This window comes from Rhinolophus ferrumequinum, chromosome 12, assembly GCF_004115265.2.
Source record: "Rhinolophus ferrumequinum isolate MPI-CBG mRhiFer1 chromosome 12, mRhiFer1_v1.p, whole genome shotgun sequence".
Lineage (NCBI taxonomy): Eukaryota > Metazoa > Chordata > Mammalia > Chiroptera > Rhinolophidae > Rhinolophus > Rhinolophus ferrumequinum.
Genome location: NC_046295.1, coordinates 1,691,150 through 1,709,536, shown reverse-complemented (window position 1 = coordinate 1,709,536; position 18,387 = coordinate 1,691,150).

Sequence of the window (18,387 nt, the reverse complement as noted above, 5' to 3'; positions counted from 1 at the left end):
GAAGCCAGATTTGTGATGAAAGAATTTCATTAAGGTGAAAAATTATCACATTTACTTTATGGTTGTTACTCCCCTTAGACATAGGTGACAATTCACTCTGCTATTGTAAATATACTGGGCATAACTAAACTTGGCCAAGAGTGTTCCCAGTGTGTATTTGTGAAGTATGATGTGTGCATCTGTACACTTATTTTTCATGTGAAGCATGGAAGTGATACATGGATTCTTCAAGGGCAGGAGATGACAATGAACTGACTTCTTCTTTTGCACATTATAGATTTACCAAATACCATTTTTGGTATCAAATGACAACTTCTCTTGTCTGATAAAGAAGATTAATCATGAGATCCTTAAACTTTTGCCACTTTATATATGAAAAGATATTTTTAAAATATTAAATTTTATTATTTGACCTTAAACAAGTGATCAGTAATAGAACCAACTGGCATAAGGTGCCTTCTGATATGATGAACTGAGCAGGATACAACATCACCTGTGTTACTTCCAAAATGCATAACATGAATCTAATCATGGGGAAACATGAGACAATCACCAAATGAGGGACATTCTATAAAATTGATGTAGGATAATTTTTTTGTGAGTCCCCAAATGATGTAGGGGACTTTTGACTGAGGGAGTGCCGGGATCGTGTCTCGTGAGACCGAAGAATGGAAACACGGACCCAGGAGAGGCAAAGAGTTTTGAAAAAGAGGACAGTTTATTGAAAGCAAAGGGTCAGGACTCCCAAGCAGGAGGGGGTCCCAAATGGGGGTGCCCAGTGACTGATGCAAAAGTTCTTACTTTTATACCTTCCCTTGCCTGCTTGGGGACGTGGGGCTGGAGCCTCCTGATGGAATTCATCTATCAGGTTTGTCCTGTTTGCCCATCCTGAAGGGATTAATGAAATAACCCATTCTTATCTATCAGATCTGCTCCTCTGTCCAAAAGGGATTTGAGATAATTTATTAACCTCAAGGCGCATTCTCTTTGTCCTGGAGTGAAGGAAACATTCCAGAACCTGGAGTTTCAGGATATGGCCGCCTTATGTTTATTCCACCAGGGACCTCCCTGTCTACCTGCTAACTACATGCTAACTAACCTGTCTCAAAATGATTGGCCTATAATCTTTACGAATGTCAAGGTCAAGAAAGACAAATATAGGTTGAGGAACTATTCTGAATTAAAGGAAAGTAAAAGGATAATTACAATTTGTGATCCTGATTTGGGTCCTGGGACAGGAAAAAAAAATAGCTATAAAGGACATTATTGGTACAACTGACAACATTTGAATAAGAACTGTGAATCAGACAATAGTGTATCAATGTTAAATATTCTGGCTTTGATCATTGTGCTATGTTAGGTAAGAGAATGTCTGTACTCTGGAATTACAGAGTAAAGTATTCAAGGGGGGGAGGGGTAAATAAGAATTTAGAATCCAGAAAACATAACAAGCAAAGAACAGCAATAATATGGTGAGGGGGCAATTCTTTGTTCTATTATAACTCTTCCATAAATTTGAAATTAAGTTAAAATAAAAATAACCAAAATGCTATTTGAATTGTCTTTGCCCAAAAAGGTCTTCCAGCCATCTCAGTGAGATCATGGAAGGCTAATTCACACTCTGCGCCCAGGCCACAGACCTGAGAGAGTGGCTCTATGAGCGAGGGTCCAGGCAGTTATCCAGTGCACCAGAGGAAGAAAGGACATTTTATCCACCAGTCATTTGAGAGGACTTTTAGATGGAAAGGACTTTGCTAGGAGCCAGTGCTTTGGGATTAGTGATATAGGATTCTGGTGTCTGGTGCCCAGAGATCGTGGTCTCACGTACCCAAAGGATGAGAATGTGGACTCGGAAGGAGAGGTAGAGGAGCAAAGATATTTTTTAAAGCAAAAGTACAGCTCTCTTGCGAGAGGGGGTATGCAAAATTAGGATGCCCATTGACTAAGGCAAAAGGCTCTTATTTTTATACTTTTTCTTGTATGCTTGGGGAAGGGAGTTGGTGCCTTCTGATGGATTTTGTCTGTCAGATTTGCTCTGTTTGTCCAGACTAAAGGGATTTTATGAAATAACCCTTTTATCCCTAGAGGAATGTTTCATTGTTGTCCTGGAGCGAATGAGTCAGTACAGAACCTGGAGTTCCAAGATATGGTTGCCTTTCTTTATTCTACCAGGGACTTCCCTGTTTACCTAACAACATGCTAACTAACCTGTCTCATTAGCTTCTTCCTTTGAAGTAATTTACGGGTCAACATTAGGTAATGATTCAGATCTTAGATGTTACACTAATATGGTTTGACAAATCCATCATTGTAATTTCCTAAGAATCAAGTTCATCTTCCCGTGTGCCTCATTTACTTTGATTCTTAAATATTTATTTTTGAGGCCTAAAACTAGTTTTAACATGTTTAAAACACCAAATAGAATCCACTTTTATCATAAAATACAGGTTAATATTTTCTTATACATATTTAATTTAAATCCAAATCAGAGAGTTGTGTCATACAATTTTAATTATCAAACACAATAATTTAATATTCTTGATTGTATTCAAATATAGTTTCATTTTTTAAGAATGAAAGGAGTAAAATATGACATTAATACAAATACAAAATAAATGCGTCAAATATTATTTACCACAACGGAACCAGTAAAATGTTATAAACAATTAAAAAGAGTTCAACACACACACACACACACACACACACACACACACTCATGTGCACATGCGTGTGCACATGTACACATTTATAGGCTATCAGAAATGCTAAACTGAATGTGCAAAATAGATGCAAATTTACTTAATGTCCATATGACAATATTCAATTTTGTTTCTAAGAATGAGAATACTTTCCTTACTATCAAAATTCTACAATGTACAGCGATGTAAAATAGCTTGGATAATGAAAGACAGAGATAACCCCAAACATGCTAGACTGGACACCCTGTAATAATTTGCCCACTTCAGTGTTTCTCAGTTTTTCCTGACAGTTGCTTTAGGAAACTGAAACCAGAGGCCAAAGGAGTCCGGGCTCGTGCTGCCTGTGCCGCTCAACCAATAGACCGACACAGGACTTGGGTCATAGAATAAGCGTTCATTATCCGAGCATCAGTGGTCTGAGAAGGCAGCAGGTTAACACCTTCAAAAACTGCCTTAACATTCTCAGACCAACATGGGATATTTAAGGGGAAATCTGGGCTTTCCTCCAGAGGCCATGTGATGGTTCCAGAGGTCTGCATGGAGCCTCTCCTCTGGCGATGTGGCTCTCCAACGTGGTCACCAACCCAGGACCAGTGATGACAGTAACCTGGAAAGAATGCTAGACCTTAGAGGTTGTGATCAGTAAGCCTAAGGATATTAATCATAAGTTTCAAGGTAATTTTCTAAAGCAGGGAACTGGGTAGGACAGGGGATCATCCCACAGGGGGTTGATCTCTTGTTAAGCTATAAGTAGGTGAAGGAAGGGGGCGCTGAGGCCCCCGCGAGGCCTCTACTGAGTGGGTGACAACCCGGCCCTGTTTCAGAACCACCAGCGTTCTGAAATAATTATTCCATGAACCATTCATAGACTAGTGCTTGGCTTCACCATCTAGGGATATTTGTTCAAAAAAAAAAGGTAAAAACAATTTTTGGAGTCAAAACACCTTACTCTGGAAATCTAATAAACTCAACAGGCCAAGATGATTTTTCTAATTTTTATTTTATTTTTATTTATAACATGTTTTAAGCTTGCATTGCTAGAGTAACACTGAAGAAACTATATAAATTTTATTTCACTTTGATTCGCTGAAGTCAAAATCTTATATGCATCTATAGTAAATTTTGGTAAATGAATTTACATTAAAATAAAATGATAAGATTAAATAATAGAGATAAGTATTTGGCTAAAATTGAACTCGAGAGACATTGTCGTTTTTCTTGGCTAGGCTTTTGTCAGTGATAGTGGATAAGAGTAAGAACCCTGCCCTGGAGCCAGACACCTCCCTGCTCTGCTACTTCCAGCTGTGTGATGGTGGTTAAATCACTTCCCTTCCCAGGACTTCAGCTTCCTAATCTGTAAAGATGGGCTTAAGAGTAGAACTACTTCATACAAGTGTTATGAGCATTAAAAAGGTTAATATGCATGTGTGGTGATAGGTCTAAAACTAGTATTAGCTAGCTGTGGACAGAAAAGGGGCCACAGGTTAAAATTGACAAGCTCAGGAGACTGAAATTAACCACATATGATGACATGAACATAAAAATTCCTAACTAAGGTGGGCCATGGCGGGAAGTCGCATCCTTGGCCTGCAGCTTCTTTGACAAAGGTCCATCTTTATCTTAAGTGATCCTATCTGTTTGTTTGTTTTTTTGCATCTAAGATAACGTACCCTTGGAATGTCAGAGTACTCCCTTTTTCCAGACACCTCAGGGGGCACAACCCACCACACCAGAGCAAGAAACTACAAAATCTCTCTTTGTTATCTTGTTCCCCAAATACCATCTCTATGTGCTGTAAAATGCAATGAACTATCCTGTACCCACCAATGTAAAAAAATTGCGTGTTTCCATTTTACTTTTTATCCAATCCCAGAGATTCTCCCACTTTGCTTTCTCCTACCCTCTTAATCTACCACCAGTGGATTTCATGTAACCCTCCTCCTTTGATTCTATGTATGAAGTAAGTTGCCAACCCGCCATTTTCTGGAGCATTTTCTCAATGCGTTAAGAGTTTGCTTCCCGGCAATTGTCGTCAGTTTGGCTCAGATAAACTCTTATGAGCTTTCTCTTAGGCTGGATGGTTTTTCATCGACAGTGGTGACAGTGTCCTCCTTCCCCAGGCTGAGTCCATGCTGCTAATGAACGGCTGTTGATGGCATCTGTCCAGTGTCATGTGTTTGGCCATCCCCATAACCTGAGGGCAGGAATGCCCCTCACCAGTGGGGTGCAGAGGAGATGATGAAAACAGCAGGGAACGTGACAACTGCTCCATAGATGAGAGCTGTTATCAGTACTTACCCATGTCATCAGCCCTGAGGCTGTGCAGTGTCGTGTTAGCCTGGAATGCAGCTCATCAACAGTAAATAACTTCCCTTTGAAATAATTGGGATGACACTTCAATATTTTAATATCAGCTTCAGCTGACTGCTGCAAAATATTCTGAGTTTTCTGAGAGGCTGGAAGTCTGGGTTGCATTTGCAATCTTCTGATATTTAAATTTTGGCAGCAAACTTTAAAATTAATATAGTCCTCTGTGGGGGCAAACAAAGCACATCTAGGGGATTTTAAGGTGGTAGGTCTTCTGTTCCTGAAGTAAAACTTCAAATGGGATTTCAGGGACTATAAGGACAAATGCAAATTTAAAAAAGGAAAAAAATCAGTAGTCCATGGTGCAAAAAAGGGAAAAAGAATTGTCTCCCTTCTTGAGAGCACTTACTTTACAAAACGTATAATTATAAATTCTTTCTCTGCCTTTTTGAGATGTATGTAAATCCCTTTAAAGCCTAAAGGAGAGCCTCTTGCCACTTTTACAACCCAAGAAAGTTTTTCTTAAGGATCCAGAAGCCATCTGTTTGAAATGTAGTTATCAAGGCACATTATGCCCCATTTCCCAGTCTCAGCGGGAGGGTGGGAACTTAACTTGCCTGGCTCCAAGTTTTAAAACTACTCCATGTCATGTAGCTATGAGTTTATTTTCCCTTTGGATAAAGGCAATTATCTAGCTAATGGTAAATAAAAAAGAATTGAAGTGAGAAAAATTCAAACATCAAATTGGCTTTTTTCAATGATTCTTGAATCAAGCAGCATCTCATCCAGCAAATAGAAAGGGGCTCCACAGAGATGTAGAAAAGGAAAGGTTTTTGTTTTGTTTTGTTTTGTTTATTAGTTTCAGGTGTACAAAACAATGGAATAATTTGACATTTACACCCCTCACAAGGTGATAACCCCACTACCCCAAGCTACTACCCTTCTCATATCACATCTAGCTGTTACAATTCCATTGACTCTATTCCCATGTTATATTCCATATCCCCTTACTATATATATATATAAAATTAATATATATGTATATATTAATATATATTATAGTAATAATATTATTAATATTATAATATTATAATAATAATGATATAATATTATAATAATATATTATAATAATATTAATATTATATATATTAATATATATACATATATACTAATTATATATATATAATATATATATATTAAATTGTAGTTCACATTCATTATTGTTCTGTTTCAGCTTCAGGTGCACAGTGCAGTGGTCAGGCACCTACACCGCCCATGAAGTGGTCTCCCTAATAAGACAAGTGTCCATCTGACACCCTACAAAATCTTTACAACAGTATTGATTATATTCCCCAGTTTTTCACATCCCCGTGGCAATATTGTGACTACTAATTTGTACTATCTAATCCCGTCACCTTCTCCCCCATCCCCACCCCCTCCCATCGAGCAACCATCAGTTTTCTCTCTATATCTCTGAGACTATTTCTATTTAGTTTGCTCATTTATTCTGTTAGGTTTTTGAAGTCAGAAAGGGAGTGGCAAAAAGGAAATTATTAGCAAAAAACGTACTGTTTCAGATAAGGTTGCCCTGCTAAAGGGAATGGAAGGGGCCTGTGGACAGATTATTTCTCTAGTGCTAACCAGGTTATTTCAAGTTGTCTGGCTAAAGTTCACCTCCCTGGAAAGCTGAAACTGCAGTTAGGTTAAGTAATTAAATCTTGGTTTGCTGATGCAGGGCTTGGCACGAGTGACTCCATTTTGGGCCTGTTGTTTCTTTTTAACACTAACACAATGTGCCACCCCAATTACCAGGTAAATTTGGGATGAATGACATGTGACAAATGGTACTGTCCAGTCCTCTGCTTGAGGGCTCATTATCATTTATCTTGACGTCATGTAGGTCATAGCTGCCTGGCTCTATGAAAGGGTGAGATTTCTTTCTGTTTTAATAATCTTGTAAGCAGACTGCTGTGATGCACAATTCAATGTTTATTCAATAATAAAATGCGGTGTTTTTTTTTGTTTGTTTGTTTGTTTTTTTTTTTTTTTAATTCTGCCTTTGTGCAGAGGTGTGCAGAGATTTCTAGGATGGCAGGAGATACTGTTTCTAATTTTTCTCCCACAGTGCCTCCTTCCTGCACAATTTTCAATGACCATGGTTAGCAGGGCTTGCCAAAGTAAAGCAAACCTCTCCTGGTGTCTTTATCATTCGATGGACGCTTTCCTGAGCGCTGGCTGTAAAGTGATGTGTCTTGCTGAGATGTGTACACCCATGTCTTTAACACTGCCTACTTGGTTTTTTTTTTTGTTGTTTTTTCTTGTTGTTGTTTTTTGTTTTTTTTTAATTGGGGAATGAATATTGGGGAACACTGTGTTTTTCCAGGACCCATCAATTCCATGTCAAGTCATTGCTTTTCAATCTAATTGTGGGGGGCACAGCTCAGCTCCAAGTCAGGTCGTTGTCTTCAATCTAGTTGTGGAGGGTGCAGCTCACTGGCCCATATGAGAATCGAACCGGCGACCTTGGTGTTATGAGCACTGTGCTCTAACCACTGAGCAAACTGGCCGCCCTGCTTACTTGTTTTTTGTTTTGCATCTTAGAGCTATTCTTAAGCCTGCTGTAACTGTGGATAGACCAGTCCGGAGAAAACATTTTGAAATGCAAGTATTATTTGAAAGATGAATCTTACGTATTTTCTGACATACTAAGTGATGAATGTATTTCATCATCAAAAAATACATTATTTCTTTTACCCACCTATCAGTATATAGCAACCTATGATGTTATCTACTGATATTTTCCCTCCAGCACCTGCAAAGAGAAGAGACTGTAAAAATATCCTAAATTGGGAATCTTACAAATCAAAGAGAGATCATAATCATATATCCTAGGAGGCATATATGGGCACAGGCACTAGGCCTGTGCCCAGCCCAGGCCTCGCACAGCTTCATCGCCAGTGCACGGGGTTGTGGCTGTGTGAGGGCAGGTTGGCTCCTCATTCTACACTAGTGACTACCTCCCCACACAGTGCAGAAGAGTTGTTTCAGCTCCGCTTGCCTGCTGCAGAGTGACGTGCCTACGTCTCCCATATTCTTTTGGGTAGAAGAGACAGATGGGTTCTGGGCAGACCTGCAGGACAGAAACGGCTGTGGGAGGGATTGGCCTGAGGGCTGGACTCACCTGTTTTCCTCTCCCCTGAAGGGGTGATGGCAATGTTTGTTTTTTTTGTTTTGTTTTGTTTTTATTTCTAAGTCAATAAGAAGACTAGTGCTTTTTCCCAAAAAGTGCAAAGGAAAAGTCAATGTTCAGAGCATTAGGTTATTATTATTATTATTATTATTATTATTATTATTATTATTTTGCACAAACCTTCCTTGTCATCATCCCATTCTCTTACTAATGCTCTTTCAATGTTTGCTTATCCTCCATGTCATTTCTTCTTTTCACAAAGTGCTAAACACCTCACAGACTACAAGAAGGACAGTACCATTCCTTTGTCATTCAGTAATCCTAGCTCCACTCAAAATGCTTCTGTGTATATATACATGATATTACTGATGAAATAATCATCCCTCTTTGTCTCTCTTTTCATGCTGTTTAATAAATAGCCAGCTACATCTAAAGCTATGCACGGATTTTGGTGAGTGAGATCTGGCACAGATGTGTGCAGTTCTCATGGTGCTCTTTAAAACAGCATCATTTTTTTTCTGAGGTCATTAGTTATAACTGTGGAGACCACATCATTCACTTAGTACCATCTCCTAGCATTTCAGGTTCTCCAAGAAGGAAACTAGAAGAGTCACAGTGAAGAAAGGGCAAATCTTCAGGTCTTGCTCTGATGAGAGACATAGCTAAGCCAACCACAGTCAAGGGGCTTCAGAATTGTGGGCTGGGCCATTTGCTAAGCTGATCTCAGAATGATTTCAGATGTTGTGAGAGCCAGTAGCCCAGACCGGGAGAGAATACCAACTTGTATACAAGTTGTCCCAACCTCAGTTCATGGCAGTGTAACCTAAATACCATTAAGCAACGGAATTTGAAGTCTATTCTAATGTGGTTTTATAGATGCCCACCACAAAACCATAGGATTAAGTAGTACATTTCTATATGCTAGTCTATCTATCTCTACTCAAACACATGCACATGCATGTGTGCATGCATACACACACACACATACAGAGTTTTCTCCAAAATTTATTGCCAACTGTTTTTGAGTGCTGGTTCAAAAAGGCAAATTCACATTACCATATTTTAAAAAATGTTTGACTTCATTATTAATTATCTACCAGAGATGAGACCCATTAAGATCTACAGACAGTGTCAAAAAAAATGTATACACATTTTAAGAAAGGAAAACTATATTAAAATTATAATACTCAATATATACCAATATCAAGAGATGAATACAAGTGACATCATCAAAATGGCAGTGTGAGGTGAGCCTCTGGAAATCTCCCCTAGAATTTACAACAAATTGAAAAACTATAACTCCACAAGGACTCCCTGCACAACAGAGAGGCAAGACGAAGAGTCTTACTACTAAATTCACCTAAAGGTGGGCAAATTGCCTGAGCAGGGGAGGAGGAAAGGGAGAAGTGTGGAGATAGAGCCGCGCGGAATCAAGATGCAGATTCCGAGCTCGCTGCATCCCAGAACTACTACAGCTGTGGGAGAGGGAAGAACTCGGACTGCTAGGGCTCCACTTATGGCCCACAGGGCTGAGGGGACAGCATATAACATAGCTGAACCCAACGCTCACGGCAGAGACCTCGGAGCAAAGACTGAGGGAAGAAAGCTGAAAATGGTGGTTTAAACCCTCGCTGCCACAGAGAATGGAAGACTTAGGCACTGAGACTAGCCTCCCCCTTCCTACTTTCCCAGAGCTCACCCTGCCTCCACCTGCCCAGGACTAGAAGCGGAACAGTAGCAGGGGCAGATCAATAGAACAGAATATTTGCTGTTCTGAGAACTGTGATCAGCAGACACAGATTCGCAGCCCAACTAATTCCAGCAAAGGGCAGGGAGCTGTGGAAGCAGGACTGGCTGTGGTGGTGGTCGCCTCCATTGCTCTGGGCCACCTCTCACAACCCAACCCGCCCCTGTCCCCACCTATCTGGGTGGATCCCTGGAGGAGGAAACAGAACTGCTGAAACATACGGGCTCTGAATCTGGTGCACAAAGAGCTTTGAAACTTCAAAAGCTCTCCGTGTCTGCACAGGGACGCAGTGCCCTATGACCCAGGCAAACTGTTAACAGAGGAGAAGCCCGCCTTCCAGGGAATCCCCCCATTGTGTGAGAAGCTGGAAAAGTGCAGAGAAAACACAAAAATACACTGTGAGAGAGAAAAAAAGGCTGCAGTCGGAGAGAATATAAAACATTCTGCAAACACATACTGGAAAACAAAAGAAAGACCTCTTCCTATCAACCTGTTGCAGAACCCACTCCTGTAGATGTCTAGGAGGAGAAATAATAAATCAGTAATTGCCATGAATAACCAGGGCAACAAGACAGCTCAGAAAGAAAGTGAAAAGTCTCCTGTAAATGAACTTAAAGCTATGGAAATATGTGACTTAAATGACAGAGAATTCCAGATTGCAGTTCTGAAAAAACTCAACGAGATGCACGAAAACACAGAAGGTAGTTTAATGAACTCAGAAACACAATCAAAGAACAACATGAACATTTTACCAAAGAAACTGAAATTTTAAAAAAGAACCAAATAGAATTTCTGGAGATTAAGAACTCAATAGAAGAAATGAAGAATAAAATAGCCAGCTTAGGAAGTAGAGTTGACCAGATAAAGGAAAGAATCAGTGACATCAAAGATAGAAACCTGGAAATGACACAGATTGAAGAAGGAGACTTGAAACTTAAAAGAAATTAAAGACTCTACAAGAAATTTCTGACTCCATCAGAAAGAGCAACATAAAAATAATGGGCATACCAGAAGGAGAAGAAAGAGAGAAGGGAACAGAGAGTGTATTCAAACACGTAGTCGATGAGAACTTCCCAAACTTGCAGAAAGAACTGGATCCTCGAATCCAAGAAGCAAATTGAACACCTAATTACCTCGACCCCTACAGGCCTTCTCCAAGGCACATTGTATTGAAGCTGTCAAAAATCAACGACACAGAAAGAAGCCTCAAGGCAGCAAGGGAAAAGAAGATGGTAACCTACAAAAGAAAGCCCATTAGATTATCACCAGATTTTTCAGCAGAAACCCTACAAGCCAGGAGGGAGTGGAACCAAATATTCAAACTATTGAAAGAGAGAAATTATGAGCCGAGAATAATATATCCAGCAAGGATATCCTTTAGATATGAAGGGGGAATAAAGACCTTTCCAGACATACAGAAGCTGAGGGAATTATCTAATACACGACCAGCACTACAAGAAATGCTAAAGGATGCTATTCAACCACAATGACAAAGACAATTTGTGGCAACCAAAACATAAAAAGGGGGAGAGTAAAAGCCAGAACCAGAATATGGGAGTGGAGAAAATAGGCATGCTGAAGAAAATGGAATACTCTAAATATCAAACTTTCTTTTACATAAACTTAAAGGTAACCACTCAAAAAAAAATCCAGAACTGAAATATATACTGTAATCAAAGAAGAAACAGAGGGAAACATCATAGAATACCACCACACACAAATAATAGACAACAACAAAAAGGCAAAGAAACAATGGAGACACAGCCTTACCAGAAAACTAAAGAGAATGATAGGAAATCCTCACATATCAATAATCAATAATCACCCTAACTGTAAATGGACTGAACTCACCAATAAAAAGGCACAGAGTAGCAGATTGGATCAAAAAACTAAACCCAACCATATGCTGTCTCCAAGAGACGCATCTCAGCCACAAGGACAAGCATAGACTCAAAGTGAAAGGGTGGAAATTGACACTCCAAGCAAATGGTATCCAGAGAAACTCAGGTGTAGCTATACTGATATCAGATGAAACAGACTTCAGGGTGAAAAAGATAACAAGAGAAAAAGATGGACATTTCATAATGGTAAAGGGGACTATACAACAAGAAGACATAACAGTCATCAATATTTATGCCCCCAATCAGGGAGCACCGAAATATACCAAGCAACTACTAACAGAACTAAAGGGAGAAATTAACCAAAACACAATTATACTGGGGGACTTAAATACATCATTGACAGCTATGGATAGATCATCCAAACAGAAAATAAATAACGAATTAGCAGCCCTAAATGACACGTTAGATGAAATGGACATACTTGACATTTATAGAGCACTTCATCCTAAAACATTAGACTATACATTGTTTTCTAATGTGCATGGAACATTCTCAAGGATAGGCCATATATTGGGACATAAAACTAACCTCAGCAAATTTAAGAAGATTGAAATCATACCAAGCATATTCTCTGATTACATGGCTTTGAAATTGGATACCAACTGCAAAAAGAAATCAGGAAAAACCACAAATACATGGAGATTAAACAACATACTTTTAAAGAACGACCAGGTCAAAGAAAAAATTAGAGGAGAGATCAAAAGATACATAAAAACAAATGACAATGAAAATACATCCTACCAAAATTTTGGGGATGCAGCGAAAGCAGTTTTAAGAGGGAAATTTATATCATTACAGGCCTATCTCAAGAAACAAGAAAAAAATCCCAAATAAATAACCTCATGTTACACCTTAAAGAACTAGAAAAAGAAGAACAAATGAAACCCAAGGTCAACAGAAGAAAGGAAATAGGAAAAATCAGAGCAAAACTAACTGAAATAGAGAACAAAAAGACAATAGAAAAAAATTAATGTAACAAAGACCTTGTTCCTTGAAGATTAACAAAATTGACAAACCCTTGGCTAGGTTCACTAAAATAAAAAGAGAGAAGACACTAATTAACAAAAGCAGAAATGAAAAAGGGCAAGTTATCACGGATGCCACAGAAGTACAAAGGATCATCCAAGAATACTATGAAGGACTATATGCCACCAAATTCAATAACCTAGAAGAAATGGACAAGTTCTTAGAAACATATAGCCTTCAAAGGCTGAACCATGAAGAACTGGAAAATCTAAACTGACCGATCACCAGTAAGGAAATTGAATCAGTCATCCAAAACCTTCCCACAAGCAAAAGTTCTGGACCAGATGGCTTCACTAATGAATTCTACCAAACCTTCAAAGAGGATCTAATACCAATCCTGCTCAAACTCTCCCAAAAAACTGAAGAAGAGACAGTACTCCCTAACTCATTTTATGAGGCCAACATTACTCTGATACCAAAACCTGGTAAGGACAACACCAAAAAAGAGAACTACAGACCAATATCTCTGATGAATACAGATGCAAAAATCCTAAACAAAATTCTAGCAAATCGAATGCAACAATGCATTGAAAAGATTATTCATCACGACCAAGTGGGGCTCATCCCAGGGACACAAGGATGGTTCAACATCTGCAAATCCATCAATGTGATACATCACATAAACAAAATAAAGGACAAAAATCATATGATTATATCAATTGATGCAGAAAAAGCATTTGACAAGATACAACATCCATTTATGATTAAAACACTTAATAAAATAGGTATAGAAGGAAAATACCTTAACATAATAAAGGACATATATGACAAACCCTCAGCTAATCTCATAATTAACATTGAAACACTGAAGCCTTTTGCTCTATGTTCAGGAACACGACAGTGCTGTCCCCTATCACCTCTGCTTTTCAACACAGTGTTGGAAGTCCTTGCCAGAGGAATCAGGCAAGACAAAGAAATAAAAGGCATCCAAATTGGGAATGAAGAAGTTAAATTGTCACTCTTTGCAGATGACATGATGCTGTATATAGAAAACCCTAAAGACTTCACCAAAAAGCTATTAGAAATAATCAACAAATACAGTAATGTGGCCGGCTACAAAATCAACGTACAAAAGTCCATTGCATTCCTATATACTAACAATGAAATCTCAGAAAAAGAAATAATAAAAAAAAACACAATTCCTTTTGCAATTGCAGCAAAAAGAATAAAATACCTAGGAGTAAACTTAACCTAGGATGTGAAAGACCTATGTGCTGAAAACTACAAGACAGTTTTAAAAGAAATTGAAGAAGACACAAAGAAATGGAAAGACATTCCGTGCTCATGGATTGGAAGAATCAGCATAGTTAAAATGGCCATATTACCCAAAGCAATATACAGATTTAATGTAATCCCTGTCAAAATCCCAATGGCATTTTTTAAAGAAATAGAACAAAATATGATTAGATTTGTTTGGAACCACAAAAGACACCAAATAGCCAAAGCAATCTTAAGAAAAAAGAGCAATATTTGAAGTATCACACTCCCTGACTTTAGCTTGTACTACAGGGCTACAATAATCAAAACAGCATGGTATTGGCAGAAAAACAGACACATAGACCAATGGAATAAAATTGAGAACTCAGAAATAAAATCACATAAATATGGAGAGATAATTTTTGACAAAGAAGCAAAAAACATGTAATGGAGAAGAGACAGCCTCTTCAATAAATGGTGCTGCGAGAATTGGAAAGCCACGTGCAAAAGAATGAAACTGGACTGCTATCTGTCACCATGTACCAAAATTAATTCAAAATGTGTCAAATCAAAGATTTAAGCATAAGACCTGAAATAATAAACAGCATAGAAGAAAACATAGGTACTAAACTTATGGACCTTGGGTTCAAAGAACATTTTATGAATTTGACTCCAAAGGCAAGGGAAGTAAAAGCTAAAAATAAATGAATGGGACTATATGAAACTTAAAAGCTTCTGCACAGCAAAAGAAACCATCGACAAAATAAAGAGTCAACCAACTTAATGGGAGAAGATTTTTGCAAACAGTGCCTCCGATAAGAGGCTAATATTCAGACAGAAAAAGCAGAGAATCGTATCATTTCATTGATATGTGGTATATAAATCAAAAACAACAAAAGAACAAGAGAAACAAATGAGAAACAAAAATTCATAGACACAGAGAATAGTTTAGTGGTTACCAGAGGGTAAGCGGGGAGGGGGATAGTAGATGAAGGTTAAGGGGTCGAGTATATGGTGATGGAAGGAGAACTGACTCTGGGTGGTGAACACACGATGGGATTTATAGATGATGTAATACAGAATGGTACACCTGAAATCTATGTAACTTTAGTAACATTTGTCACCCCAATAAACTTTAATTAAAAAAAAAAATGAATACAAGTCACATTTGACTTCTGCAATTACAAGAGGTGCTCAAAGTGGTTACCATCTGTAAGGAATAGAATATATGAAGGTCTGCCTGGGAACATTTGGGGATGGAAACTCTCACAGTGGCTGGGGTACATGCTTGGCCTTGGAAGGATTGGCTACCCTCCCAAGGACCAAGAAAATATGTACAGGATGTGGAGCCTGGCCTTCGCCTTGGCGCAGGTGGGCCGAGCTCCGACACATCTAATCTCGTACCAAGGACTGGCCCCGGCTCCTAGCCAGATCCGAGACCAGTTACTTGTGTTGCTAACACGTATGCTTATTGGCTCCTTCCCGCTGTTGTTACTGAAGTTCTCAAAACCCCAGAATACCGTGACAGGCTCAGTTGTGTTCCCCGGGCCGCCTTGGCTGCTGCAAGGTATTCCGCCCGTGCTGATGACTTTACTTGACTGGGATTTTGCCTGCGCTGATGAAGGGCCGGTGCTGTTTCTGCGCATGATGTTTTGCCCGTGCTGATGAAGGGCCGGTGCTGTTTCTACGAGTCTAATTGACTGGGCCCTGGTGGTATGATGAATTGCCTCCTTGCTTGTTAGTGGTATGATGATATATTCCCCTAATCTCTGTCTTGTCTTACTTTCACTTTGTAATAAAACTCTTTAACCCCTTCATCCCGGCTTGTGGTGGTGTGTCTTGTGTATCGGGCCTTGAAAATAAGTCTGTGCACAGCAATCGATAATACTTATCGATATATCATCAGTGTCCAGACACTTCTGATTATGCCCAACTACTGCCTGAGCAATGGTGACCAAAGTGTCCACTTGTATACATTTTTTTGGCATCCCTGATATTTATGACAATATATTTCTGTATTATAGAAGTATATGTAGAAATATATTAAAGTTTGTTATCTACCCGTTTAACCAAAGCATTTCTTTGAGGAACATTAAAATAAATAGTTATGTAGGTATATTAGTTAAAATATATGAAAGAAATACACTTACTACAGAAAATAGTTAACATTAATGTCTTATAGGTGAGGTAAAGATTATTTGAAAAAAATACATATGTGTTCAGAGTTTTATAGTGGCTTTTTATGATGTGGTCCAAATTAGAGATTGTATGATACAGTTGACTTTTAATCTAGAGTGCTTTCTTTTCTCACAAGGATTGTTTTCTTAAAAGAAAACTAAATAAAATTCTTATCAAACAACTTGATAAAATAAATAAATTGAAATAAAATTTAGTTCTATTAAATGCAAACAGAAGTGACTGTGTTAATAAATAATTTTCTTCAATTAAATATCTATACCTAAAACTATGGCATATTTTCCAGAGTCACAATCCATGAAAAATGTTACCTAGTGTTTAGACGCATGTATTTTTTTCTGTTAAATAGTGGATAATATCACAACTGTCATAATTAACCAACATATAACAAGCAAGGCTATTAATCAACTCATCAACTTCAGTACAATGATATCTGCTATTATAGGAGATTGACAAATGAAAATAATCAAATGAGGTCAACATGTCAAGTAAAATTGAGGCCAAACAGCATTTATAAGATCTTGAACTTTTATCTATAACTCTTAAAATAGCTATTCAAGAGTCTGGGAATTTGAGAGGAAGAAATCAGTCAGGTGAATAACAATTACGTATACTGCAAGGTTTTCATAACATCTTTTTTTTTGCATGATTTTTTGCATGAGTGCATTTTTCTATTATTTGCTCCAGGCTCCATCTCTGACAAAGTTCTGAAAACTACATTTAACATTTTTCATTTCTCAGACTGACTTCACTTAATTCTACCAAAGATGGCCTTTTCTCACATAGACTCTCTCAGGAAGGCGACACTGATGGAAGTGGGCAGCTCCTGGGACAGCCTCCGATGATTCTGCCTCCCGGCATCCTGCCCGTTGCACCCTTCCCTTTCAGTGCGGGCTGGACAAGGAGAAATGGCAAAAGTGATGATGTGGCACTTCTGAATTTAGGTTTGCTCAGACGTGGGGGACGCATGCCTTGGTGCCGGGCACTGCTTCAGGGCAGGCCCACCGCCCTTCTGGAGGCAGGGGTTGCCAGCGGTGCCTGAGGCTCTGGGCGGTTCTGCCAGTCCAGGACTGGGTCCATGTTTTGGAGTTTGTTTTCTAATGTGCAAAATTGTGTTGTTGTTTTCTTCTCTGTCTCGTGAGTCTTTTGTTGTTGTTGTTAAAAGTAAGAAATCTTTTTTTTTTTTTTAATTAAAGTTTATGGGGTGACAATGGTTAGTAAAGTTACTTAGGTTTCAGGTGTACAATTATACATCATCTATATATCTATATATCTGTATATCTGTATATCACATTGTGTGTTCACCACCCACTCAGTTCTCCTTCCATCACCATATATTTGACCCCCTTTACCCTCATCTTCCACCCTCCTTCTCCTTTCCCCTCTGGTAACCACTAAACCGTTATTTGTGTCATGAGTCTTGTTAAAATCCACTCACTGTCCTGTTAGAAGGATCTGGCGAGGGAGTAGAGGTAAATGTTACATTGCCCTGAACTGAACTGCAAGTCCTTGATGTTTCTTTTTCTCTTTTGTTCCCCCTGATGTGTGGATTGAGGAACTCAGGCATATTCCTAGGAGAAATAAGACCCAAATGCAAGCGTTAGTCACTATGACTCTACTGGGAAAGTAAAACGTCAAAGTAGTATATTTCTAGATTTCTCATTGAATTTTATCACATTTCCTTATGTCTAAGCTACCTTTTAAATTCTGCATTCAAAAGATGTTACTTCTAACCTTACCCATATATTTTTCAGTGTTTTAGATTATTCTTTATTCAGCTGAGTTTTTTTAAGATGAGATAGTTTCTTGAGTTCACAGCTTAGATTAAATACAAACTTTACTTATATTTCACAAAAATTTCATCTCTGGTACACAGTTCCAATTTAGAGAAGAAACTCTGTAAGACTCATAGTTTATTAAATAATTAAATAATCATCTAAATAGAACAGTCTTCGTTTATCTTATTTAAATGCATAAAATCTCAAATTTTTCAAAAATGTACAGACTTCTATTCACTGGAAATGTTTGCTAAAGATTTACGTGGGTATTAATTCTAGTATTTTATAATTATTATCCAAACCTATGGGGAGTGGGAAAAGCATGTGGGTGTACATGTGACACTGA